A 17,746-nucleotide genomic window follows, 5' to 3' on the forward strand; every position below is an offset into this window, starting at 1 on the left:
TAAATGTTCTGTAGGTACTGGCTGTGCCAACAGTGACTAAGACAACGCCCTCCTTTTATGGCCTTATGCAGCTTACTTTCAGGGATAGAGACAGAGAGTAAACAAATAAACAAGTATATATATCAGGAAGTAATAAGTACTAAGACAATAAAAGTGTGTAAAAAAAGAGTAAAACATAAACAGAGATAACTCTGTGTAGCATTCTAGTCAGTGTTCAGGAAAGACCTCTCTGAGAAGACGATGATTGAGCAGAGACCTGAACAAAGTGAGGAAGTGAGCTGGGTAAAAACAGGGGGCAACAGCGTTCCAGAGAGGGGAAGCAGTAACACAAAGGTCCTGGTGCAAGAAGGAGCAGGATGTATTCAAGGAAGAGCAAGGAGGCTGCACAGTTGGAGTGCAGTAAGAGGTAACATGTAGGAGACGACATTGAGGAGTTAACCAGAAACCAGATCACGCACAACCCTGTAGGCTTACAGATTCTATGTAAATACACTGGGAAGACATTGGACAGTTTATAGAAAGGAAGTAACTTGATTCCAATCATATTTTTAGGAGCTTTCTCTGGCTCCAGAGGAGAGAATGTACTAATGAGGAGTAAAAGCAGGATCAGAGACTGGTTATAAGGCCATTGCAAAGGAATCAAGAATGTCCCCTGGGTTTTTAGCTTGAGCACCTGGTGATTGGTATTGCTTTTACGAAGTTCAGAAACATTGACATTGGTTGGGATAGGAATGCAAGGACTCTTATTTTGGACATGTTAACTTTGAGACACCTATTAGTCAGCCAAGTGGAAACACCAAGCAGGTAGTTGATTATATGAGATAAGGGTTCAGGGAGAAGTCAGAATAGAAGATATAAATTTAGAAATCATCAGCATATAGATGGTATTTTAAAGTAAGAATCTGAATGAGATCACTTAGAGAAAGACTGTAAAGAAAACTTAGTTTTTTGAGGAGTGAGCCATGGGTACTCCAGTATCAAATCTGCAATATGTACAGTCCCAGAAGCTAAGAAGAGGAAACACTTCAAAAAGGACAGATCAACCACGTAAATCCACTATGTCAAATGTTATCAAGAATCAGGGAAGGAAAGATTGAAAATTGACCACTGGATTTAGTAAACTGGCAGTTGGTGACGTTGACAAGATTGATTTCAGTGTAGTACTAGGAATAAAAGTCAGGCTGGATATGCGTTCAAGAGAAAAGGAGGGACGGGGGTGTGTGAACAGAAATCAGAATACATTTTTAGAGGAGATTTGCCATAAAGAGCTTCAGAAAAATAGGCCACCAGCTAGATGGAAACGTGAGGATAGGGGAGGATTGTTTTACTATCAAAATAAAAAATATTACAGCATGTTTGTATGCTGATGAGGATGATCCAGTAAAGAAGGAAAATATAATGATGCAGGAGAGAGAAGGAGAGCAGAAGAGCGAAGAGCTATGGTAAGTGTGAGGGAAAGGTATGCAGTGCACAAATGGAGTGGGTGGCTTAGAATCAGAGTGCCGAAAACTCATCCACTGAGACAGGAATTAAGGCCAACTATAGGAGTCCTGATGCAGATGAGATCCTAGATTTGGTGCTGGAAAGATAAGGAACGGATCTTCTGATTAATTCTCTTTTCTAAGTAAACTAAAAAAGCAAAGTCATTATTCGAGTGTGAGAGTAGAGCATAAGGGTAGAAGGTATTACATGCAGATCTGAGAAGAGAAGAAAAGGGATGTAGCAGTCAGAGTTGAGTGAGTGAATGAAGGGGGCACGTAGTCCCGCCAGGCAATGCTGAAGCCTGTTGTTTGGACACATCCTGCGCCACACCCTACATCCTCTGGGTGCACCTTTCTATGCCAGACATAACTGAGCATCCAGTGGCACAAGGGTGTACGCTGACAGCACCTGCCTCAGCAGCACCACCTGTGTTTCATTCTCTATTCCTGGGCCTCCCCTGCAGCCATTGTGTGAATTACCTGCTGAACTCCTCAGCCATTAGAATGCATGTGAACCTGAAAGTACAAAGGAGTTACACATCCCCCTCCCCATGGTGTAAACCTTGACCTTGAGGAATGGAAGTGGTATAAATACGCCCCTCTTCAGCTCCTCAAACAATTTTGAGGTGCTTTCTACAAGGCTCTTCAGAGGATTCCCAGCAAGATAGAGTCCCAGAAGTGATCAGCTAATTAACAGGTCATAGATTGCCCTTCCCTCCTGCCCTGTTTCACTTTTCCCAGTCCCTCACTCCTGTTCCTTGGGATCATTTGCTAAAATAAGATACGACACGAAAGCACTTGTCTCAGATTCTGCTTTGTGGGGAACTCAAGTTAAATCACTGTGGTATTATGATTTACAATAAATGTGTGTTTTGGTCTTCATCCAAGGTTCCTGGCTGACAGTTCCCCAAACCCCTGGAATTTCCTAAGCGATAAGAGCAAGGGGAGCATCTTTTGTTATATTTGGTTTATGTCCTCAGTTCCTGAAATTGCTCCAGAGCCATAAAGGTGAAATCAGTATCTTGTTATTCACAACAAGCCCCTTTCAACCATACTTGAGTTTATGTTAATCAGGTGACTTTTGGAAAGCTCTCGGGTAACCTAAGGAAGGGGGCTGTTTGCCAGGGTGACCAACCATGTGATTAGACAGTTAGACCTTTCAGCCCCACTCCCAGACCTCCGAGGTTGGGAGAGAGGCAGGAGATTGAGTTCCACCACCAATGGCCAATGATTTAATCAATCGGGCCTATGTAATGAAGCTTCCATAAGAAATCCTGAACTGCAGCATTCAGAGAGCTTCCAGGCTGGTGAACCAGAACGCATCCACATGCCGGGAAAGTGCTGCACCCCAGACTATGTGGAGACAGAAGCTCCTGTGTTCAGGACCCTTCTAGACCTTCCTTATGCATCTCCTGATCTGCCTGCTCATTTGTACCCTTTAACATCCTTTGTAATAAACTGGTAACCTAGTAAATAAACTGCTTTCCTGAGTTTGGCGAGGCACTCTTGCAAATGAATCAAACCCAAAGAGGGGGTCATGGGAACCTCCAATTTATAACCAGTCAGAAGCACAGGTAACAACCTGGACTTACAATTGGCATCTGAAGTGCTGCACAGCCTTTTAGGACTGAGCCCTTAACCTCTGGGACCTGATGCTCTCTCCAGGTAGATGGTGTCAGAATTGGGTTAGATTTGTAGGCCACCCAGTCAGCTCCGCTGAGAATTGCAGAATTGCCTGATGGTATTGGAAGACACATATTGGAGTCCCTCTACCATCAGAAAGATACACATTAAGCTGTCTCCTCCAAGAGGAGCAATGTCTTAGGCTTAACTTTTTACCGTCTCTCCTTTGATTACTCTTCTAACCAACTACATAGCATTGGAGAAAGTTGCCTAGGTTTTGGGACACAGACTCCAACCAAATAATCACAGAGATCTTCTCTGGAGTACACTGATCAGTTATTTATCCTCTTTACTCAGTTAGGCACATGCTTTACCCAAGCAAACCAATCAAGCCAGGAAATGGAAGATCTAAAAATTAAAATTACAATAAATGTTCAAAAGACAGTACCTCCTTTTCAACGGGATTATAGATAACTGTGCGAACCCTAAGGAAGGAGGGAAATTTGTTGGAGATGCCTGAGTTCTCTTCAGCTCCCCTCCCTGGAGCCTGTCTCTCCTCTCAACCAGCTCCAGAGAGCAGATCACCAGAGAGCTGGAGAAGTGCTTCTTGGCTAACAACCTTTTCAGGTGGTTGGCCTCCAACCTGGGCTATTGGGAAGTGCTCCTAGGAATGATCCTTCCGATTATTTTCTCAAGCAGCTGGTCTCTTCCCACTACCTATCTGGGGAGAGTTGAGAGGAAGCAGTCAGAACAAAGAGGAATACCACAGAATACTGTCAGGTGGAAGATCAGCAGACCCCACTGTCGAGCGAGCATAATCCCTCTCAGGGCTCTGCCGACGCTTCCCATCCCTTGGATCTGGCCACGAAGGGCCAAATTGTCTCCTTGGCCAACCGACTTGCTTCATGATTCTTGGAAATGCATCTGTATCTTTCATAAAACGTTACAGGGAACATCCAGAACATTCATAACATGTTCATAAACATAAATCTTTAAATGAAATGATTTTTTTTCCCTTGGATGAAATGAACTTGTTGAAAAAAGAAGCATTTGGCACTTCTCAAACAGCTTTGGATCATGTGCTGTTTAAGTAACTGTCAGTTCACTGCTGGGTTCATTGACACTTGGTTCTTTAATGGTGCTTATAGTGAATAATGCTGTCTGCACAGAAAGGGTAAAGAAAACAGTCAGACGAAATTCAAACTGTTGTCTGCTAGATGGTAAGAATGAATATTCCTAATATACTTATTAAGTTTGAAGCCTAAATTCTCTTCACATGCAATCAACAAGAAGTCAAAATAATTATTTTACCCAAATGCTGTGTGTACAGGTTCAGTCTATTTTCATTAAAGAAAAAAAAAATCCAACAGATGGCTAGAAAGAGTCATTTAAGACATCAAAAACAGCTGAATAAACTTTCAATAGTCTGGGGTAAAAGGGAGTGAGGAGAGAAATAAGCTTACATTTTAACATTCTAGCCCATTATATATTTATATGCCTTGGGAGTTCATTGAGTTATGTTACAAAACATATTTTAACATGTATTCACTGATTTTTAAATGAGAAAATATAACTCAAAGGCATGATACAAACCATATAATTACAATCATACATGTAATACTTACATAATAATCATACACATAATACAATAAGCATAATCTTTATCAAAAATTATTTTATTTTTCATAATTATTTTCTTTTATAAATAATAAACTTAGCCACGTGTTAAACAAATAATGTTGTTTCATTAGCCTTACGATAGGATAGAACAAACAATTTCCAGGGAAGGCTATTTCTGTTTTAAAGATTCTAGAAGAAGGAGAAGAATGAGAAGAAAAGGAAGAGGAAGAAGAAGATGGGTTCTATGAAATTATAAAAGCAATTTAAGCTTGTAAAATTGTATGGAGGATCTGACCAGGATGAAATTTTCCCAGAAATTATGATCTTGAAACAGATGAAATAGCAGAAATGTCTTGTACGGCACACGCGCATGGGCTTCAGGAGCCCTGAGCCTCGTCCCTATTCAAACTTTAGCTTATTTTTGTGACTCTGGACAGAATTGCTTAACCCTTCTGGGGTTCAGTTTCATCAACTCTAAAATGAATAGACTGAACCGCAAAATATCTCAGTTTCCTTCAGCTCTGACATTTAGTGACGCTAACAGAAAGAGTCAGCCTCATCCACATCACATGTTGCAGGTAAAGGAGAACAAAAACTCGTCCTTTCCTCAGCACTTTTCTTCCCATCCCTCTCCCACTATCACAAAATGTCTTCCCCACCACATGGTTGTTATGGGAAATGATACTGGAAAGAGGACCCGTTATTGGCTCTTAACACTTTATCTGAAGTTACTTTGAGATACCAGTTGCATGCAGAAAACACAAGAGGCATGGATCCCCAGGATGCTCCATCCCATGGATTGTCACCTGAAAAGAGAACAGTGTGAGGGACCAGAGTAGGAACCTGGAGCACTGGAACATCTGAACAACAGGGAGAAGAGGAAACTGATGGGCATGTCACCATTGTATTTTTTGTAGCAACCACCATGACTATTTATTAGATTTCTCCAGCTAAAAGGAATATATTTTGAAGGGGGCCCCTAATGTTCACTTTTACTCCCTGTTACCAAACATTTTGTCCATTGTTAATTAGAAAAATAAAAATATCTTAGTTAGAGTTAAGATCTTCCTTTCATGCTCCCTCTGTCATTCACAGAAAGCTGCGGTATCTTCTATGGAAGTAGCCCAGCTAAAATTACTATTAGTATTAAAAACATATCATTTAGTCCATGCAAGCTACAAATGTTGCATGAACCTGTTAATACTTATATTAATAAACCCACTAATATTTATATTCATCAATATTTATATTTGGAAAAAAATAATTTTCAAAGCATTGCAATAGATCAAGATGCAAATACTTCTGATTCTTAATTATAATAGTCATTGAAGTACATTGGTTTAATCTGACATCAATCATTCTTTTAACCTTGATGTTTACTACCCAATGTTCTGTTCTCTGCCACCAGTTCACAAATTGATTTTTGTTGATGTGTTATACAGACCATCCAGGTATCTCAAGTTCTTGCACATTCTTATTAAAAGACAATGTTACCTTGTGGTTTTAAGCACTGTGTTAGGCCTAAATTCTTAAACAAATGCTACTTTTTTGTTGTTGTTATGGCACTAACCTATTTTCTTAAGTCTCTGAGACAATAGTGTCTATGCCTGATGCTCATCTAAAGTTCGGCTCCTTCTTAAGAAATCCAATGCACAAAAATTTAGATTTATTAAAAAAAAAAGACGTTAGGAAGCAATTAGGCATGTCACAAAAGTAGTATTTAGTTTATAACAGAATTTACCAAAAATATCTTTCAAATAGCAATCTGTTATTCACTTTACAGTAAGCTGTTTTAATACTTTTCCAAAATCCATTTAATGCACAAAATAAGATTTTATTATATTTGAGATACTTTCATTTCTAAGCTTCAATACCACTAACAACAGAATAGTTTTAACCACATAACAGATCAAAAGTTACAAGAAATCCTTGTTGTTGAATAGTATGACCATTGGTGGTAAGGGAATCACAAGATTGTCCAAAGTATAGAAATAAAGAAATAGACTAAATCCAGCTGAGTTCCCTTCTAGTTTTAGCTATTTATTCCACCAAATCTGTTTAATTAGCACATTGCTTGGCAGTTTGTTTTCTTGTATGAACATTTGTTAATTTTTACTAGATTCCATATGTAAAATTCCAAGTGATAGATTAAATGTGTTAATTATATGAAAATGTACCCATTCAATCTAGCTTACTCTTTGCTTTCTCCACTCCTCACTTTCTTACGAAATATGTTAGAAAAATGAATTTCTACAGATTTTTTTTGAAAAAGAATTCAGGGTGCCGTGTGTGACTTTGTGGAAGGTCCTAGTCCCATAATATCTGTCTTCCTGTCCACTCCATTATGCTTTGCATAGACAAGAAACAGTAAGTTCGGGGCTACATGTGAAGATGGATTCAGATTCCCCATGAAAGTGACGGGAAAAAACCCAGTCCCGTATGACTTGAACATGCCTAAAACCTGAAAAAGGGTTTACTTTATTGTTCTCCTCCTTATACAGCACACTCCACAGCCTTCCACTCGGCTTATTGGGAAGCTTATCCGGTGCCACATGCAGTTCTTCTAAAAGGTCTCCCCAATCTTCTATCACGGCCCTTTTCCCCTCCCCTGCTCTCTAAAGCCTTCCAGAGATCCAGGGCTGGCCTCCATATTGACCCAGTGGCACAGCCAGCCCTGGCCACGTGCAAATGAAAAATCTGCTAATTTAAAAGATAACCCTCTATTCTGGATCTTCGCTCTGGCACCTCTCTTTTCCTGTTTTTCCAGACAGACCGGGAAAGATATATACAATATTACCAAGCCAAACCATTATGGAGGTTGCAAAGTTTTATTTCCTGTGAAGAACGAATGTTTAATTAGCTAAAAAGGAAGTGGACAGAAGAATGATAAGTAAAAGTCGGTCTCTGTCTCTCTAGTGAGATTATCCTCAGTACCTCTGAACTCTATTATCCAAACAATGAGGGCATGGCGTGACCTGGAGCCTCTGATAATCTCATACTCGTTATTGCTCATGTAAAGCTGTGAAGAAGCTGTCAGCTAGTGCAGTGGCTTTGGACTAAGGAGAAGCAAACCTCAAAAGGTTTGTGATTTGGAGGAAGTTCAGATATGCTTCCAGAATTTGGCTGCTTGTCCAAAGCTTATCCGAAATATCTGAATCCTTTAAGTCTTCAGAATTGGCCTGGACATTTCTGGCTCTTTCTTACTGGACCTGGCTTGGAATTACATGAGGATGGCCTTTTATAAAGATTTTTGGCACCTCTGGTTCTGAGGCTGCTTACAAACTGCAAACAAGACATTAACAAAGAAAAAATGCATTTTAATTGTTTAGAACATCAGGAGAGTTTGGGTTTTTGTAAAGACTTTTTTTTATCAATACTAACATAGTTTACTGTTCCTTTTATAATAACTTGACACTATGAACTAGAACAACCTATTTTCTCAGTTTATCAAGGACTGAGAGGTACCCTTAGATGTGGGACTTTTCGTTCCAAGATGGGAAATGTACGAGGTAAACTAGGACGAGTTAGTCACCCTAATATGAACATTTCAACAGCAGATCAAATTCTGGCTAAAGTCCAAAGTAGAATGTATGAATAACATATCTATTAATTGTCTTTTCGTTTATACATTTATCTGTGTTACTTATTATAGAATTAGAGCTTTGACCTTAGCTAAAGACTTTAAAAGATAATTTTTTTTCCCTACTACTCATGTGGAATGAAATACAACCCTGTTTGATTTACTAGTGGCTGGAATAAAGGCATAATCTTACATACAAACAAATAATGATGTTTGGGAAACAAAAATAAATGAGAAATTTTGCATTTTTATTCTATATCATGACCATGAACTAAAATTCCATCTAATAAATTCAAAAAACAAAAGGGAAACTATATTTAAATAATCACTCTGTGGAGTGTTTCAAGACAGTTTCAGAGGCTAAGACATAGTTTTGTAAATTATAATGATCCCGAAAATTATAAAGTAGGTCATCACTAAACTTTTAATTTGCTCCAGAGCGATACCACTTTAATATTTTCTTAGAACACACAAATTTCTGGAGCCCCTGCTTCGTTATTTTATTTCTTGGTCCTTATAGAACAAAGCCACGGAATTTCCTTTAAACTTGTCTTCAGTGAATGCCCTGCCTTCTTTTCCCCCTCCTTCCATCTCATTTCTTCCAAAGATACTTCAACTTTTTTTCACCGACCATAAGGCCCTGGGACTATGGTGATCATATAATTTATTGCCCTCACTAAGACAATTTTGAAGGTGAAGAGGGTGCTATTAATAATTAAGCTGGGATAACAGGCGTAAATCTGAGACTATCCAGAACAAACACTGCAAACGGTCACACCCTAAATCTACAAAATATATAGACGACAGTTTTAGAATTTGGTTCTGAGTCCCTCATGCATATCTTTATTTAATTACTAGTGCTCTCTACTCCACATTTACCCCCGACTCCTCACACACAAATACAAGTTCTTTGTCTGTCCTTTTCTACCCTTTAAATTTCTCTTGATCCCACAGCTTCTCCAGTTAGCCAGTGTTCTCAGGAAGCCGGTCTGTTCTGCTTCTGTCATAATCATTGGTCTCTGCTGGCTTGCCCTCCCTCTCTCTCTCTCCCTACCTCCTTTCTTGCTTTGTATGTGTTTTATTTTTAAACTCCAGACTTTAGGTATGGTCATGGTACATTGGAGGAAATATTTTTCCATAGTTATACATTTCCCCTTTAATAATCTTTGGAATTTCTTGTCTTTAAATATTTCACTTCTTTTTTAATATCTTGTAAGTAACTATTTTTTTAATTTCATGTTTGGTCTTTTTGTGAGGAAATTAGAACAAATTCTCCAGTTTTGAAACAGCCTTCCTCTCACCTCTTAGTATGAGAATTATGATCCTGGAGCCTTGTGAGTCCAAAAGTAGACTTGGCCCTTTTCTCCTAGGGGGCCTTGTAATTCACAGGTAACCACAACTTGTGGTAGGCTGCTCAATTTTCAGAGTTGATTAATATGTAAATTTGACCTCTTCCAGGAGGTCTCTGATCTAGCAAAGAAAAAGACAACAGCCTCAAAATCAACTCACAATGAAATGGAAAGTAAAAATCATCAATAGAATCACTCCAATTTTTTTTCAAGTAATATCTAAGTAGTGGAACAGAAATTTCTTTTTAATTTCCATATAATGACTCTTTTCCATGATGACGTTTGAGATAGATCATGATTTGTTTTTTATTAGTTTCTAACACATTATTAAGAATCTCTCTCTCTCTCTCTTCTCCTCTCTCATACACACAGCACACCTAAACGCATAATGAATAAATATAGTACGATGAGCCAGATTTCAAGGCTCTTGTTCCAGTTCTCTCTTTAAAATATTCATTTATTTGAATTTTTTTTCGACATGTGCCTTATACATGGAGATAACAAGGAGGCTATCTGGTTTTTTATCCCCACAATCATCTCCACTCACAGTGTTACTTCATACCACCAATCCCTCAGTTTTGGGACGTTCTAAGATATAAATCCAGTTGCTTCTCCACTTTTTCCATTGCTGGCTTACGATATCATTTTCTAAAATCTGCCAAGTCTGTTACCACTCAGCCATCTGCTTCCTAACCTCCTAAATGTTGTTTCCCTCGTTTCTTCCATTTTTTGTCTTTGCGTATAATTTCATAACCTTTTGAATGGATTTTCTGGTGCATTCAATTCACCATCTTTAACCCAAAAATTTCAATTTAATGTTTCTGGATTTCAATGTTTGTCTCTAGATTGACAGTATTGGATAGATTTTCTTTGAGATCACTTCCAAATAATCTGAGGCTCTGAACTCTAAATACTGTAACATTTTGCACACGTTTTTTAAAAAATTGCACTTAAATTGACCTCAAAATTAACATTGCATTCACTGGACCCTACATCACGCTGCCTATAGAATGAAGTTTCAGTCTATCATTTAAAGCCTTGTGTAACCGGAGTCAGTCTTCCTTTAAAAACAACAGCAAGCAGGGGCTGGCCCGGTGGTGCAGCGGTTAAGTTCGCATATTCTGCTTCTTGCGGGCCCAGGGTTTGCCAGTTCAGATCCTGGTGCAGACACGGCACCGCTCGGCAAATGCCATGCTGTGGTAGGTGTCCCACGTATAGAGTAGAGGAAGATGGGCATGGATGTTAGCTCAGGGTCAGTCTTCCTCAGCAAAAAGAGGAGGATTGGCAGTAGTTAGCTCAGGGCTATTCTTCCTCAAAAAAATAAGGAAGCAAAAAGCAAAAAGAAGGAAAAAGAAAACAAAAAGTTCATTACTTTCAATTTATTTTTAATGTCAACCTCTGTAAGGCAATGTAATTATTTTATTCAATTACTTAATGTCATAACACTGCTGCATGCCTAAAGTTTAGCTTAGTTCTTCATTCTTACATATGTATTGAATGCAATCAGGAATGAAATAGGCCATTGTCCAGGGTCATGGGTTTCACCAGAGAGAAAATATGATCCTAAAATAGTGTTTCAGTGACCTGAAGACATTAGAGCTCCTCCCAAAGAAATTAGCTATTTTCCAGGCCATGGAGTGGAAGGATCTGGAAAAGTGTTTTTCAGATTAAAATCTTATATTTTCCATTTTTGTCTCTTCAGACTGGTGGAGAGTGGTAGGAAGAAGGGGTAAAATACATCTCATTTGTTACAAATATCACCATTGCCAGCATTTCTATAGCCCCAATCTGTTTTGTATTCACATAGATGACTGGAGAAGTGAGCAAGGATGCAAACTATACATGCTCTCTTGACCCTGTTCCAGATTGCTCTCCCTCTGTGCTCCTGTGGAGCCTGAAAAGAGTTAGAATTGAGAGGAAAAATGACCCAGATTTGCCATCAGGTGGGACATTGTCTGCACCTCACCCCCACAACACGGTGTCTGCCACTTTGAGCAGAACATGGCCATGTCCAAATGTTGCATTCTGTGTGGCCTATCCGGAGAGTGAGAAGCACTGGTTATCCCTCCTTATAGGTGCCATTTGACCTGAGGGAGAGATGATCATGACAAAATTGTGTGATGTCTGGCACATTATCCATGGCCTGGGCTTAGGTCCAATGGCTGTTGTCAAGCAAATTCAGCTAAACCTATTGTTGCACATAGAGCCTTTCTTTGCTTTGGTATGTTACACAGACCTTAAATACTCTCAACCGTGGAGAAAGGCTGCCTTTCTGGCACTGGATAAAATGGCTGGGCATATCAAGTGAGCTCTCTAACTCTTAATTGATAATGGCAACAAGTCATGCCCATCATTCAGGATCTCCTCATCCCCATCTCAAGTAACCTTGTGGATGAGGGCTGGCACGGTCCCTTGCCATTCAAACATTTCAGATACTGATTCTTGCTTTTTGGCGAGAACTCTTGCTGATTCTGGAAGAAGACCAAGATATATCATGTTGTTGCTTTTTCAATCCTGACTTTGCTTTGCTTTAGACAAAATGCTGCTTGATTTGCTAAGAGTAGAAAAAAAATCTCGCCCTTTTCTCATTTTTCCTTCTCATTGGGGGCTCAAGGTGATGTCAGGTATGCAATTAAGCGGCACCTTTTGAGATGGCGTGCTAGACACGTGGTAGTCAGATCCGTTTCACTTGCACCTTCGTTAATGGGCTTTTTATGGCACACTTGTGCACCTAGAGTTTATGGCTCATTTCCTAAATTACCATTTGGAGGAGGGGAAAATCTCCCTGTACAGCATGATGCCTTATTGTGTTTATGCAGGGATATTATTTAGAAAATTTAGCACACCATTCATTTGACACCATTCATTAAGGTATCAAAATTGAACTACCATACATGAATTTACAATTTCACACTGAGTAAAAATTCTCCAAGGGAACATTAGCGTAACAGGCGGCCTGCCCAGGTGGTTTCTTGTCACCCATACAAAGCTGCTGTCACCCACTAACTCACACTGGAAACATTAGAACCAAACTTAACACAGCCACGGTAACCTCTCTGATGACCCCAAATAGGCTATTGTTTACTTTAGGTGGTTTCATTTTCCTTTCTTGGGCAATCTGAGGTTCAAATGATTCTAAGGCCAGGTCAAGTTGTAGTTCTTTCTTCTTCTATGATCCCATTACTCAAGGAAATTAAGACTCCCTCTATTTCCTTGTTCCCTCAGTCCCCCAGAAAAAATATTTTATTACTGGTACAGGGAGACATAAAGGAAAGGAGCAGTGTCGCCACCCCATCTTTGTAAGATTTGGAGGAGCTGTGTGCTTCCTAAAGCAGAGTGTTAGCGCTTGTGCTCTGACTCCTCATGACTGAATTTAACTCCAGCTTCCCTTTATTTTCCCTAATCCCTACAGAGGATGCTCTCATTTTATTTTCAGTGTTTATCAATATCTTAAGTTTAGGCAGTATTACTATGTTAGGAGTAAAAAGATTTGGCAAGTAGGCCTCTCCTAAAAACATAGAGTAAGGAAGGAAAGAATTAGTGGGCTTTTAAGTGATAAAGAGGTGAGTAAAGTAGCACTATAACCAGAGATAATAAAAGAAATGGAAAATCACTAGAACTGAGAGAAAATAGTGAGAGAAAGAGAAGGAGAAGAGAATGTGGCTAAGGACTGATGATCTGTTCATTGTATTTCGAAACGACAGAGCAATTTGCCTAGAAACTCTCTGTACCCAATAAGAAATTCAAGTGTGCAACAGATGGGCTGACAGCCTGATGTTTGGACTCTACAGGCCTTTTTAATCATTAATACTAATAATTAAATGTCAATTCAAAAGGACTGCATATATTTTTAACCATTTTCTTAATACGTTGGTTTAGATAAATAGAACAAAGTTACAGATGAAAAAGTGTTGTGTAAGTCTATTCAGCTCGCTTAGACAAGGATTTAGATCAAAAAACAAAAAGAAAGGAACTGAAATAGAGGTGGAAATTTCTAAAACCTTTTGCTTAGAGGCCTTGAATTTTAAAAGGAAATAGTATAGTTATAAATAAATATCATCGAGAGGTGGGTTGACCAGCTGTTCTGTGTCTCGACTGAGGAGGTAAAAGGAAAAAATAAGCTAACGCTCTGGGAGATGATTTAAATTAAATAGATGGGAGATTTATCTTGCAGTAAAGGCTGTGAAAAACTAGAATCAGATAATTAGGCAGACCTTAAATGCCCCTCTTGTGATCTCTGAAATTGAACTTAATCTTGCTTGGTTTACATTTGTCTGGGAATGTTAAGGTATGCCAGGGGAAAATCTATGTAACTTCATGGGACTTGTCAATGAGAGGACTTAAAATTCTGTTTCATATACCAGGGGTCTAGTCAGTAAGAACATTGTTTTCGCTCTTTTGGATTACATGATGTATGGTCTGGTCTGGAGGACTCTTCATTCTTTTAGATTGTGTTACTGGCCTTAAATGACCACCTGGACAGCTTCTAAAACAGAATTCTTCAAATCATGTTCAGGGCACCTGAAGGTAGCTGAAGGGTAAATTTTTACTGAACCTTTTCTCCATTCCTTGCAACTGCCACCTGCCCATCTCCATCTCTCCTCGTGTCTGTGTCTGAGAAGATCCGTAAACAAGTAATATCCTCTGAAGTTTTTATCAAGAGTTTCCAGTTTTATATTATTAGATTAGAATTTTTTAAAGTTATGAAAATGACTACCATCAAGGTAGTGATATTGGCTTCTTCGTCAAGATGTAGCTTGAATATTCTGTCTACAAAATGTGCTAATTATAGTAACTGCTGTAATAACTGTTAAAGTTCCTGGCTTACCAACTCCCTTACTCAAAACGCCTTATTTTAAAGAATAATAAAAACCATCCTTCTGGTTTCTGCAAATGCTTGCAAACCTCATTGACTAACAAAATTGAAATTTTCCCACCTTCGTCATTAACTGTTCTCATTGTCCTAACCTCAGATTTTCTAGTCGTTTCTTTTTGTCTCAAGAAGTAGAAAATATGACTTAAAAAACAATCAACACAATTGATTTGTTTGTAAACAATATCCTGATTCTAAAAGAAAAATCTAAAAAGGAAGCTATCAATTAAAATCTATAATACGAATTAATATCACTTTAATATTTCTGTACTATGTATCAGTGCTTCCTATTATGATGATCATTCATGTCACCTGAGGAGCTTGATAAAAACACAGATTCCAGGGCACCACCCCTGGGAGATCTTCATTCCAGAGGCCTGGGAGGGAACCCTCATTCTCCAGGTTTGGGAATCACAACACTTCATTAATCCAGCATAAGCTGTAGAATTTAAGATCTTCAAGTCAGTAGTTAGCCACAACATGGAGAAAATGCGATTAAAATTGAAAAAAAAAGTTCTTAAAATTCTTGTTTTTCTCCAGTTTACTGTCCTTGTAGACTTTCTTTCTACTTTGGAATGTATAAATTAGATGTCTATAAAGTGTGAGAGACCTTCTTTTGCTACGGGATTTGCCAGTAGGCCAATAAATAATCAATTGACCTGTATTTTTCTTTTCCTGTTTGCATTCCAGGCATGTTCACGTGATTAAGTACACTTTGAGCTCTGGCTGGAAAGTAGGGTGATGACAGGACATGAGAAGAAATAAGTCACCTCCACACAAAACCTGTTGCAGAACATAGAAGTGCAGATGTTTACTTGCTTACTTGAGTTAAAGGAAGCATTCAACTTCTGATTCCTTCAAGTCTAAATGCAGAATAAACAGCCTTTGATCATCATGTTAATTCATGTCATGTGAAAGTTCATATTTTGTTGATTTTCTGTTGAAAAATTTGCAGCCTTCTGTATTTCACGAGATTTTACAGTTGCACTGACTGTTAACTATGGGCATTTATATATGAGGTACAATAGCTCCCAACAGCAATGAGAAGATGTAGGAAGGAAGGGAGACTTAAGATTTGACAAGAGGGGCTGGCCCAGTGTCCGCGTGGTTAAGTTCACGCACTCCACTTCAGCGGCCCAGGGTTTCTCGGGTTTGGATCCTGGGTGTGGACATGGCATGGCTCATCAGGCCATGCTGAGGTGGCATCCCACATAGGCACTTAGAACTAGAATATACAACTATATACTGAGGGGCTTTGGGGAGAAAACGCAGACAGAAAAAAAGAGAAGATTGGCAACAGTTTTTAGCTCAGGTGCCAATCTTTGAAAAAAAAAAAAGCAGATTTGACAAGAGATGTTACCCAATAGGTAAACAAGGTCAGAGAGCTCTCTCAGCACAGAGATCAGCTATGGATGTAGTTGGATAAAACTTAGCAACTGGACTTGGGCAGTAATTATAGACAAGGTGGAGTGTTGGCAGTCCAGATCCCTTTGTTCATAGGTAGCAAGGCCGTGGTCACCGATATGGGGTGGAGGAGTGGATTTCTAATCCCAAGCCTGGCAGTGAGGAGTGACAGGAAAAGGAGCTGGCAGGACGCTTGCTGGGTCAATGCCATCATAGGGCACTGGATTCTGGGTATGGTTGGCAGACAGAGAGCCCAGGGATCATCACAAAGACCTCTAAATACCAAACTTCAGCAGAATAGAGGAAATGGGGTTGGGAGATTTATTTTCTTTCAGGATATATTGAGAACAAAGGATAGGATATCCTCTTGGTGGAAAAATCAGTGAGCCAAACTGGGAAAGACAGTGGCTGTGGAATGAGTCAAGCGCTGACGAGACAAGATGCCAAGTGTAACTAAACATTCTATAGAACACTCTGCCAATGGTATTCCTATCCCTGTTGAGAACAGAAGTATTTTTAAATGTTAGGAAAGAATATTAAATTCAGTTTGAAATTTTAAGAGGAAGGAAGAACTCAGAGCAGACTGAACCAATATAAAAACAAAAATTATCTACGCTTCATGATTTAGAGCTAAAATGGCAAATTGCATTTCCACTGATGATTTCATATATCGTCCTAACAATCTCTTCTTAATCATAACTATATACATCCCTACCCAAAATAGCTTGCCAAGTTTATATAGGATAAAGTCCAGACTCTTCAGCTGGCATTCAGATATCTCTAGGTTATGATTCCCAATCTCTTTTCTTACTTCATCCTTCCATGGATCCTATGCTCTGGCAACCCGAGTCCATTCTCCATTTCCTGAACAAATTTCACAACTTCACAGCTTTGCTCCAGCTGTTCCATTAACCAGAAATATCCCATTTTCTCCCTGTTTAAGCATATTTTATGCAACTCAAATACAACAGCCTTCTGTGATCACCAATCAATGATGACTGCTTTTTCTTCTGTGTACCTTGATTTGTTCACTTAATTCTTTCTTGCAATTAATTTGTCTCTCTCTTTTACTTGGTTCATTTGAGGCTTTGATGAAGCCAACCAGAGACGGAGCTCCTTTTGTGAAAAGATGATTTCTTATTCATTCTTCTAATCCCTAGTGTCTACTACAGAGTTTTGTATATGGCAAGGACTCAATAGACATTTTAAATTAAATAACCATCTGTCTAGTATGAATTTAAAATTTGTATTCTAATTTTATTTAGTGTTTAAGGAAAGGCACAGACCTCTCATTTGGAATTTGAGAGAAATACCTCGTTCTCTAATGAATCACGTCTTTGTTCCCTAATGAAATACCTCCAATGGATTAATCTATGTTTTTATTATAACACGTTATTTATAATTTTTAAAATCTGTTTAAATAATTTTGCATTTACTCAAAGAAAATCCCCCCATTCTAAATGCAGTGGTCCATTCTTGTTTTTGAATGTATAGCAGGTAAGCTGCGTAGACTTTAAATTAAGCTACTGGGAGTCAAAGATGAGAGTAATCCTTTGCCTCTTTTTCCAGGAAAGTTTCCTTTTCTCTCCTGTGCTGCTAGTCTAATCTAGATTAAAAAGGGAACATTTCTCTCTTCCATGCTTGAAGTCTACTTTAGATTTTCTGAATTCATTGTCTTTGATCTCGTTGGTTAAAGCACTACGGAGGCAATAAGGCCATTCTCCTAGCCGTTAGAAAAGAGCACTTTATGTTTAACCAAAGGTATATGTCTAGTTAACAGAGGCTCCACATTAACGAGCTCTGAAGACATACAGGT

General features: G+C 38.8%; 1 pseudogene; it reads left to right on the top strand.

Moving 5' to 3' along the window:
- The first annotated feature begins 240 nt into the window (after positions 1 to 240).
- The window catches only part of LOC124246674 (vimentin-like), a 170,888-nt pseudogene continuing 153,382 nt past the window's right edge, over positions 241 to 17,746 (top strand).

Source organism: Equus quagga, chromosome 11, assembly GCF_021613505.1.
Source record: "Equus quagga isolate Etosha38 chromosome 11, UCLA_HA_Equagga_1.0, whole genome shotgun sequence".
NCBI lineage: Eukaryota > Metazoa > Chordata > Mammalia > Perissodactyla > Equidae > Equus > Equus quagga.